We start from the raw sequence: 8,625 nt of genomic DNA on the forward strand, positions 1-8,625 counted from the left end.
GTCAGAGTCAGGATGAGAATCTGGGACTCTTGACTCACTATTGGGTCAGCTCCAGTCCTACTGTCTTGCCTTGTTAATGCCAAAACAAAGGAAAGCCCCATGAGGTTTTCAAGACATTTTCTGAAATGTCATGAAGTGATTGTTTTGTCATCTCTTTTTTAAAGACTCGGGTACTGGAGTCATATTGCCGATTTGAAGCCTAATTCTGTCATTTGAAGTTTGACATTAGCAGGTTACTTAGTTTTTCTGTGCTTTAGTGCCCTTATTTATAAAATGGGGAAAATGCAGTGCTTTCCTAAGAGGTGTTAAGACTAGGGCTGCCTGGGTGGCTCATTTGGTGAAGAATCTGAGTCTTCACTTCAGCTCAAGTCATGATTTCATGGTTCATGGGTTTGAAATCCACGTTTGGCTCTGTGCTGACAGATACCCTCTCTCCTTTTCTCTGCCCCTCCTCCCTCTCTCTCTCTTAAAATAAATAAATAAACTTTAAAAAGAGGTATTAAGACTAAATGAGACAATATGTGTAATTACCTTACAGTTGGGTTGAGCATACAATCACCATATCATAAATAATGACTATTATTGGTCTTCCATTTCTGATCCATCAGTAAGCAAGGTGGTACCCCTGGGGCATCAGAGGCTTGGGAACCAGAAGGTTGATTATGTGTCCCATGATAACCACAGGTCTATGTGGGTACACTCCTTTAGAGACTTGGGTCAGATCACTGTCTTATACTAGAGCAAAGAACCAAAGACTGTCTCATGCTCATAACTTTCCAACAGGTTAATTCATTACAATCTGCCTGACTCTGAGCTGAGCTCCAAGACTCCAAAGATAAAGATGGCAGAGTGTTCCCTCACAGCTCAGCCAGACAAAGGTCCCCTCAACAAATGTGAAATAATTTATAATAACCCCATTGACAGTGGAATATCATACCCTGTTGAGGAAGACATGAGACCTAATCTGTTTGCTAACATAAACTCTTTAGACAGCCTCAAAGGCTACCAGCAAGCCTCTTTGCTTTAGCACCTGATGAATACTCAGACTGTAAATCCAGCCTGGGACACTGACGTATAAGACTGAAGGACAGGAGAGGATTACTTGTCTCTGAGCAAGGCTCTTCTCTGGGATTTTAATCCCTCATGCATAAAATGGGTAGATTTGTTAGTGTCACTAGGCATTAAAGAGGAAATATATTTAATCCTTGCCTCAGCAGCACATGTACCAAAATTAGAACAATACATTTCTTCCCGTGTGAATTTTGGTAGTGAGTGTGTGTTCAGGAATTTGTCCATTTCTTCTAAGTTGTCCAATTTGTTGGCATATAATTTTTCATAGTATTCCCTGATAATTGCTTGTATTTCTGAGGGGTTGGTTGTAATAAGTCCATTTTCATTCATAATTTTGTCTATTTGGGTGTTCTCTCTTTTCTTTTTGATTAGTCTGGCTAGAGGTTTGTCAATTTTGTTTACTTTTTCAAAAAACCAACTCTTGGTTNCACTGAGTGTTATGTGGAAACTACTTTGACAATAAACTATTTGTAAAAAGAAAAAAATTAGAACAATACAGAGAAGGTTAGCATGGCCTCTATGCAAGGATGACACATGAGTTTGTGAAGCATTCCATTGTTTTCAATTGAAAAATAAAATCCATACAGAAGAAAAGAAACACATTTGGCACATAATAATAACAATAATAATAACAAACCTTAAAGTAAAAAACCTGAATCCATTAAAGTGTTCTCTGAATTATATCTCAATTAACTCATTCCAAAACTCTAAGTGTAAATAAATAAATAAATAAATAAATAAATAAATAAATAAGAAAACTGAAAGTAAAGCATTGCTACACTGAGGAGCTAAATAGACAGCTTTAACCTCAGAGAAGTGTCTGTTTCCCACCCCAACCAGAGCTGGAGTGCTTCAGTGAGTGTTAGGGTTCAGGGCCTGTGGTCTCAGAGAGCTGAATCCAAGACAGAGTCAGCAGCTCTGGCTACAGCCACAAGGAAGAAAATAGAAATCGGTCCCAGACTGCCAGAAAAGCACTATACTAATCACCCAAAGGATATGTGAATTTTCAGGTATCTTGAAGGGGAAAGAAGGAAAGTTAAAGGGATTGGGATTATAGTAATTCTTCTGTGTGTGAGCTCTGGTTTAAAAGTGCCATTTCCTTGTATTGCGTTATCATCCTTTTCCTGGCAGGCATGGCTTAGGGACGCAAGCCTGCTTGTGTGTGTGTGTGTGTGTGTGTGTGTGTGTGTGTGTGTGTGTATACTTCCCTTGGGAAGTGACAAATGAAAGTTGTAGGAACAACAAGGATTAAAAGATGTACTTGGCTATAGGAAGTAGGGATGGAATGGGAGTGAAATGAAGAAAGACTTTACAAGAGAATCACTTTAATTTACAAACACCATCAGAACAGGGCTGGGTTGATCTAATTCACCCTTTTATCTTCAGCATCTAGCACAATGGCATGCACCAGGTAGTCAGTGAGTATCAATTGAAAGCACAGATTAATGCAAAGAACATTCCAGACACAGGCACACAGGATGTAGGACATCACCCTCTTCCTGTCCAGAGTCTACTTAATAGATACCAGTATCAATTACCTAAGTGAACGTGTGATTATCTGCCTTTGTATAGCAAGCATGGGCCTAAACCTTCACAAAGGTGAAGCTGCTGATTGGAGGATGTAATAGGGTCTTTTGCCTCTTATCTCACCTGTGACCAGGTCACAGGTGGGCTTCCTCCTCAGGGAAAGGACCAGCCTGGTTGACATAGAGAGGGGAAAAGGGAGAGGCTGTTCCTCCCAAGTTCTGCAGGTGCAAGAACAGTGACCTTTCACTAAAGAATCACCACAAAAGTGTGAAGCCCAGTGGCTGCTAGCCTGGTACCAAGAAAAATAGCCCCCTTATTTATTGGGGGGTAGGAAAAATCAAGGGCATGCTGAATTAAAGGAAATATTGGTATGAGTCAAAGCAGACAAATGGAGAGAGGAAAATAAAAGTCCATCACTACTGGCTTAAGTTGAGCAAAGGTACAGGAGAGAGGAAGACAAAATAGTTCTGCATGATGGAGCTCAAGGTATCACTGTGAATGGGCACTCCTGGTGTGGGCAGAGACTAGACCATGTCATACTGATAGTTCTGGAGTTTATTCTGAAGATCAAGGATGCCAAGGGAAATTTATAACCTAGAGAGTGGTAGGGTCCTATTTGATGCTGGAAAACAAAGTTTCATTCTGGTTCTTAATATGTGGAAATGTCTTAAAATGGCCATAAATTCTTCCAGTTCCTACATGCACAACTCTTTCATCAAGGAGCAGAGTATATTTTCCCCACCCCTTCTACCTGCCTTGAATCTGAATTCGGCCTTTCGCTTGCTTTGACCTCTAAGACAGTAGTAAACGTTATATATATATACATATTGCACATTAGGTCTTTCTCTTTCTTACCACACTCAAAATTCCAAGATTACCATGGACCTGAACCTGAACTAGTCTGCTGAAGTAGGAGGGATCATGTGGAGGAGACTGAGGCACCAGTGTGAACAGCCTACAACAGTCAGACATGTGAGTGTCACCATCCTAGATAACCCAGCTACTGGCCAATGCACCAGCTGACCACAGGTCCACGGGCAAGCCCAACAAATCAGAAGTGACTCAGAACAGAAAAGACACCCACCCAACTAACAAAATAGGTGAGCAATTTTGTTTACAAAGATAATTGCTGTAAACTACTAAGCAACAATATCTAACTAGTACAGAATGTGAGACCTTAATGTCTGCTCTTCTGTACTCATACTAATATAGTATTGAAAAATAATAGATAAATAGAGAAACTACAAAAATATCCCAGAAAGCAATCTCATTATTTATAAAAAATATATGACAAAGGTGGTTTTTCAAGACAGTGCATAAAATGATAAATTATTTAATAGTTCTAACACTATTAAATAATAGTTGGTTATCTTTCTAAAGAAATAAGTCAGGCAGAGAAAGACAAATACCATATGTTTGCACATATAGGTGGATTAGGAGGAAGTTAATGGAGGACGAAGTGGGAGAAGAAGGGGAAAAATAGTTGGGGAGAGGGAGGGAGGCAAACCATGAGAGACTCTTGAATGCTGAGGACAAACTGAAGGCAGAAGGTGTGGGAGTGGGGAAGGGGGGTGATGGGCATGGAAGAGGGCACTTGTGGGGATGAGCACTGGGTGTTGTATGGAAACCAACTTGACAATAAACTATTAAGGGAAAAAAAAGAAAAATAAGGTTGGATATCTATCTATGTCATGCTAAAAGTAGGAAAAATGAATAAACTATTTAAGTGTGAAAAACAGAAAATCAAAGGACCATAAATATACACACAACCTGGAAGTTGGGAAGACCCCAATAAACACAAAAAAACACAGATGTACTCAAAAGAATATGGACATGGGGCGCCTGGGTGGCTCAGTCAGTTGAGCCTCTGACTTCAGCTCAGGTCATGATCTCACAGTTTGTGGGTTTGAGCCCTGCATTGGGCTCTGTGCTGACAGCTCAGAGCCTGGAGCCTGCTTCACATTCTGTGTCTCCCCTCTCTCTGCCCCTCCCTCACTCACACTCTTTTCTCAAAAATAACCGTTAAAAATTTTTTTAAAAAAGAATATGGACATAACTGACCATAAAATTTTAAAAATATGCATGCCAAAGATAGTATAAAGTCAATTAAGTGGGAGAAATGGAGAATAATAATATAGTTGGCAGATAAAGGATGAGTGTCTGTAGCATGCAAAGTTATTGCATCTTATCAAAAAATAAAATAGTAAAGTCTATGTATGGAAATTGCAGAAGAGAAAATTCAAATGTATAACAAACATAGAAAAAGATGCTCATGTTCACTGGTAGGCAGAGAACAATGAAGTATTACCTTATATATCCATTTTCTCCAAGGCTTAAAAAATACAATAACACTGATTTCTGGCAATGATGGGGGCAATGTACTCACCTACATCGCTTGTAGACATTATTACAACCATTTTGGAAAGAAAACTGAAAACATCTATTCAAAATAAAAATGCATCTTTGACCCAGGAAATCTCTTTTAACTCAGAAATCTCACTCTCCGGAACCTATCCCATAGACATAAAGGGAACTGAGTGTAAGAGTGTTTATTACAGCATTGTTTCACAGGGGCAAAAAAATCAGAAGCAAGACATATATATCAAGAGAATAAGGTTAAATAAGTTTTAGTGTATCTACATTTTTCATGAAAAATGAAGAAGTCATTAAAATGAATTTGAGCAGTAACAGTTACCTTGATGGTATTTCTATTAACTACTGACAAGTAAGAAAAATATGATGTAGAAAAATGTATGGGAGATATAATTCAGTTTTTTCTTTTTTTTAATTTTTAAAATGTTTTATTTCTGAGAGAGAGAGAGAGAAAGATACAGCATGAGCAAGAGAGGGTCAGAGAGAGAGGGAGACACAGAATCTGAAGCAGGCTCCAGGCTCTGAGCTAGCTGTCAGCACAGGGCCCGACGCGGGGTTTGAACCTACGCCGGGAGATCATGACCTGAGTGGAAGTCGGAGGCTCAACTGGCTGAGCCACCCGGGCACCCCTAATGCAGTTTTTTCTAAAGCAAATAAAGAACTCCCAAATCTCATATATTTATTTATTTATATTTCAATTTTAGTTAGTTAACTTAGAGTGCAATACTGGTTTGGAGAGTAGAATTCAGTGATTCATCACACCCAGTGCTCATCACAAGTGTCCTCCTTAATATCCATTATCCATGTATCTCATCTCCTATCCACCTCCCTCCATCAACCCTCAGTTTAAGAGTCTTTCGTGGTTTGATTCTGTCTCTTCTCTTCCCCCCATTTCTCATATATTCATTGTTTTGTTTCTTAAATTCCATGTATGAGTGAAATCATATATCTTTCTCTGATTGACTTACTTCGCTTAATATAATACATTCTAGCTCCATCCATGTCATTGCAAATGGTAAATCTTCATTCTTTTTGATGGCTTAGTAATATTCCATTGTATGTATATACTACGTATATATATACTACATCTTTACCCATTCATCAGTCCATGGACATTTGGGATCTCTCCATAGTTTGGCTATTGTCAATAATGCAGGTATCCCTTCAAATATGTATTTTGTAATCTTTTTGGGTCAATACTTAATAGTGCAATTGCTGGATCATAGGGTAGTTCTATTTTTAGTTTTTTGAAGAACCTCCATACTGTTTCCAGAGTGGCTGCACCAGGCTGCATTCCCACCAGCAGTGCAAGAAGGCTCCCCTTTCACTGCATCTTCACCAACACCTATTGTTTTTGGAGTTGCTAATTTTGGCCATTCTCACAGGTGTGAGGTGGTATCTCATTGTGATTTTCAATCCTAATTCAAAGAGGATATTTTGGACACAGAGACACAGGAAGAATAACATGGAAAGATGAAGTCAGAGATCAAAGTGGTGCAGTTACAAGCCAAAGAACGCCAGGAACTAAGCAATCAGCAGAAACTAGGAGAGAGGCATGGGGCAAACTCCCTTAGAGCCTCCATAAGGAATTGACCATATCAACACTTTGATTTTAGACTTTTAGCCTCTGGAACAATGAGACAATTATTTCTGCTATGTAAGCCACCAAGTTAAGTTTGTATGGCTTCTTATGGCAGCCATAGAAGATTAATATAGTTAAAGGTATGGAAGCAATCAGTGAACTTTGTTAGCAGCAGCACCAACATCACAGAAATCTGAGTTTGAGAATTTATTAGTCTCATGAATTTGGGCATGTTGATTACTGAACATAAAATGGAATATTCCTTTATCTTTTCTATTCAGTGGAACCTCAGATAGCTTACAGACTTTGTAATAGGTCAAAGAAAGCAGAGACGCCCACAGTCTCTCCTGGGAAACAAACTCTTCAAGCGTACATAGTAAGCATTAAATAAGTATCTATGGAACAGAATTAGCTGAACTGAATACCAATGTAGAAAAGGGTTTTGTTGGGAGTCCCTGAATTACCATTAAAAAAATAAGCTGTTTTTTTCAGAAAATATGACAAAAATAATAGATAGCAATGCTTATACTTACTATATGTCATTGATTATTCTAAGCATTTTGCACTTATTAACCTATTTAATTCACATTACAACACGATTTAATAGAAATAAAGAACCAATTATATTATATTCTTTTACTTATAGTAACAAGGTATTATGGAAATGAAACTTGGAACGTGCCTAAAGTATACAATAAATGCAGACTATCAAAGATTCATGTTCCCTTTCTATGGTGCAGAGTTGTTGCCAGGAAGTCATTGCCAAGCCAGGGATTATATTTTCCAACCCCCTTACATTTACTCTGTCTGGGCCCTGGTACTCACTCTGGCCAGTAAGAGCAAAAGTGATATGTGTCAATTCCAGGCCCAGGAATTAAAATATATGGCACGCATTCACATTTCCTCTCTTTCTACCGCACTGGAAGCCCAGTGATGAATATGGGGTCTTTCTAAGCTGCAAGACGCCTGCATCCCTGAGCTGTTTATTGAAGGCAAGACACCCAGGAAGGCTGCCTGCCTGGGAATGTTGACATTGCTAAGCCACCCTGGGATTCTTTGTTATAGCATGCAGCCCACCATGCTTATAATTATTATCATCATTAGAATTATTATCATATAACTTTCAGCTTTAAAATAGAGGAATGGACACCTGAAACTCCACTGTTATACTGAAGCCACCCCAACCAAAGAGACTTTGCAGCCTGTGAACTCACTACAATGTCTCTTAATGCAGGAGAAAAATCTTTCTTGTTGCATTTGTCCATTTCTTTTCAGACCCCTTCCAAACGACAGAGTAAAGAGTCTATTTTCCCTGAAGTGCTTGGAAATGACACTTTTGCTGAAGATTGCTGGTTTTCAGATTGTGATTCCCAGCTGTAGATAAGGTGGCACCTAGACCTAACTGATCAAGCTTGTCCAGCCCTTATATCTGGGAAACTAATGTGTCGTAAACAATTTGGGAAGATGTCCACATTACTGAATGGTTAAGCAGATGAAAAACTTGCTCTCCTCAGACAGCAAGGTAGGTTTACAATTTTGCAATGTTCTCTAGAAAGAAACAAAAATGAGTATTGGGAACCATTTTGTAGAGGATCCCTAAAAGCCAATCTCCTCTCCTAATCTTAGCTAATTGAAACTAATAAGAGGACATTTTCTTAATACTTCATCACTCCATTTTCCCCCAGAATAATACATTGAGTATTATTTAACTTTTCCCCCTAAATCTATGAGCTTGTCTTTATAGATTCAAAATTTGCATCCAAGTCAATGTTGTTGGAGCATTGCACAATTTGTAAGTACATAAAAGATGTTCCCCTTCGTTTTTGTCATTCATCATCCACTGTCACAACTACTCAACTCTGATACTATAAGAGTAGTTACAGTCAATATGTAAATAAGTGGGCATAGTTGTGTTGCAATAAAAACTTTATTTACAAAAAAATCCTTTACAAAACAAGCATTTCAAAGACAGGGAAAATTAAGTGCAACAAATCTGCGATGTTAGTGTGAGTGGCACATTAAGGGGGAAAATGTCAGTTGATCAGATATTAATGAACAAGGAGGAAAACCAT

The 8,625-nt window shown here is 38.6% G+C and overlaps 1 non-coding gene across 1 annotated transcript; it reads left to right on the top strand.

The window, feature by feature from the left end:
- The first annotated feature begins 1,530 nt into the window (after positions 1-1,530).
- On the top strand, positions 1,531-1,633 carry LOC144220395 (U6 spliceosomal RNA). The gene has a single exon (XR_013331723.1). It is a non-coding gene; the product is annotated as a U6 spliceosomal RNA (small nuclear RNA).
- The last annotated feature ends 6,992 nt before the right edge of the window (positions 1,634-8,625 follow it).

The sequence above is a fragment of the Crocuta crocuta genome, unplaced genomic scaffold (assembly GCF_008692635.1).
Source record: "Crocuta crocuta isolate KB4526 unplaced genomic scaffold, BGI_CrCroc_1.0 scaffold179, whole genome shotgun sequence".
NCBI classification, from domain to species: domain Eukaryota; kingdom Metazoa; phylum Chordata; class Mammalia; order Carnivora; family Hyaenidae; genus Crocuta; species Crocuta crocuta.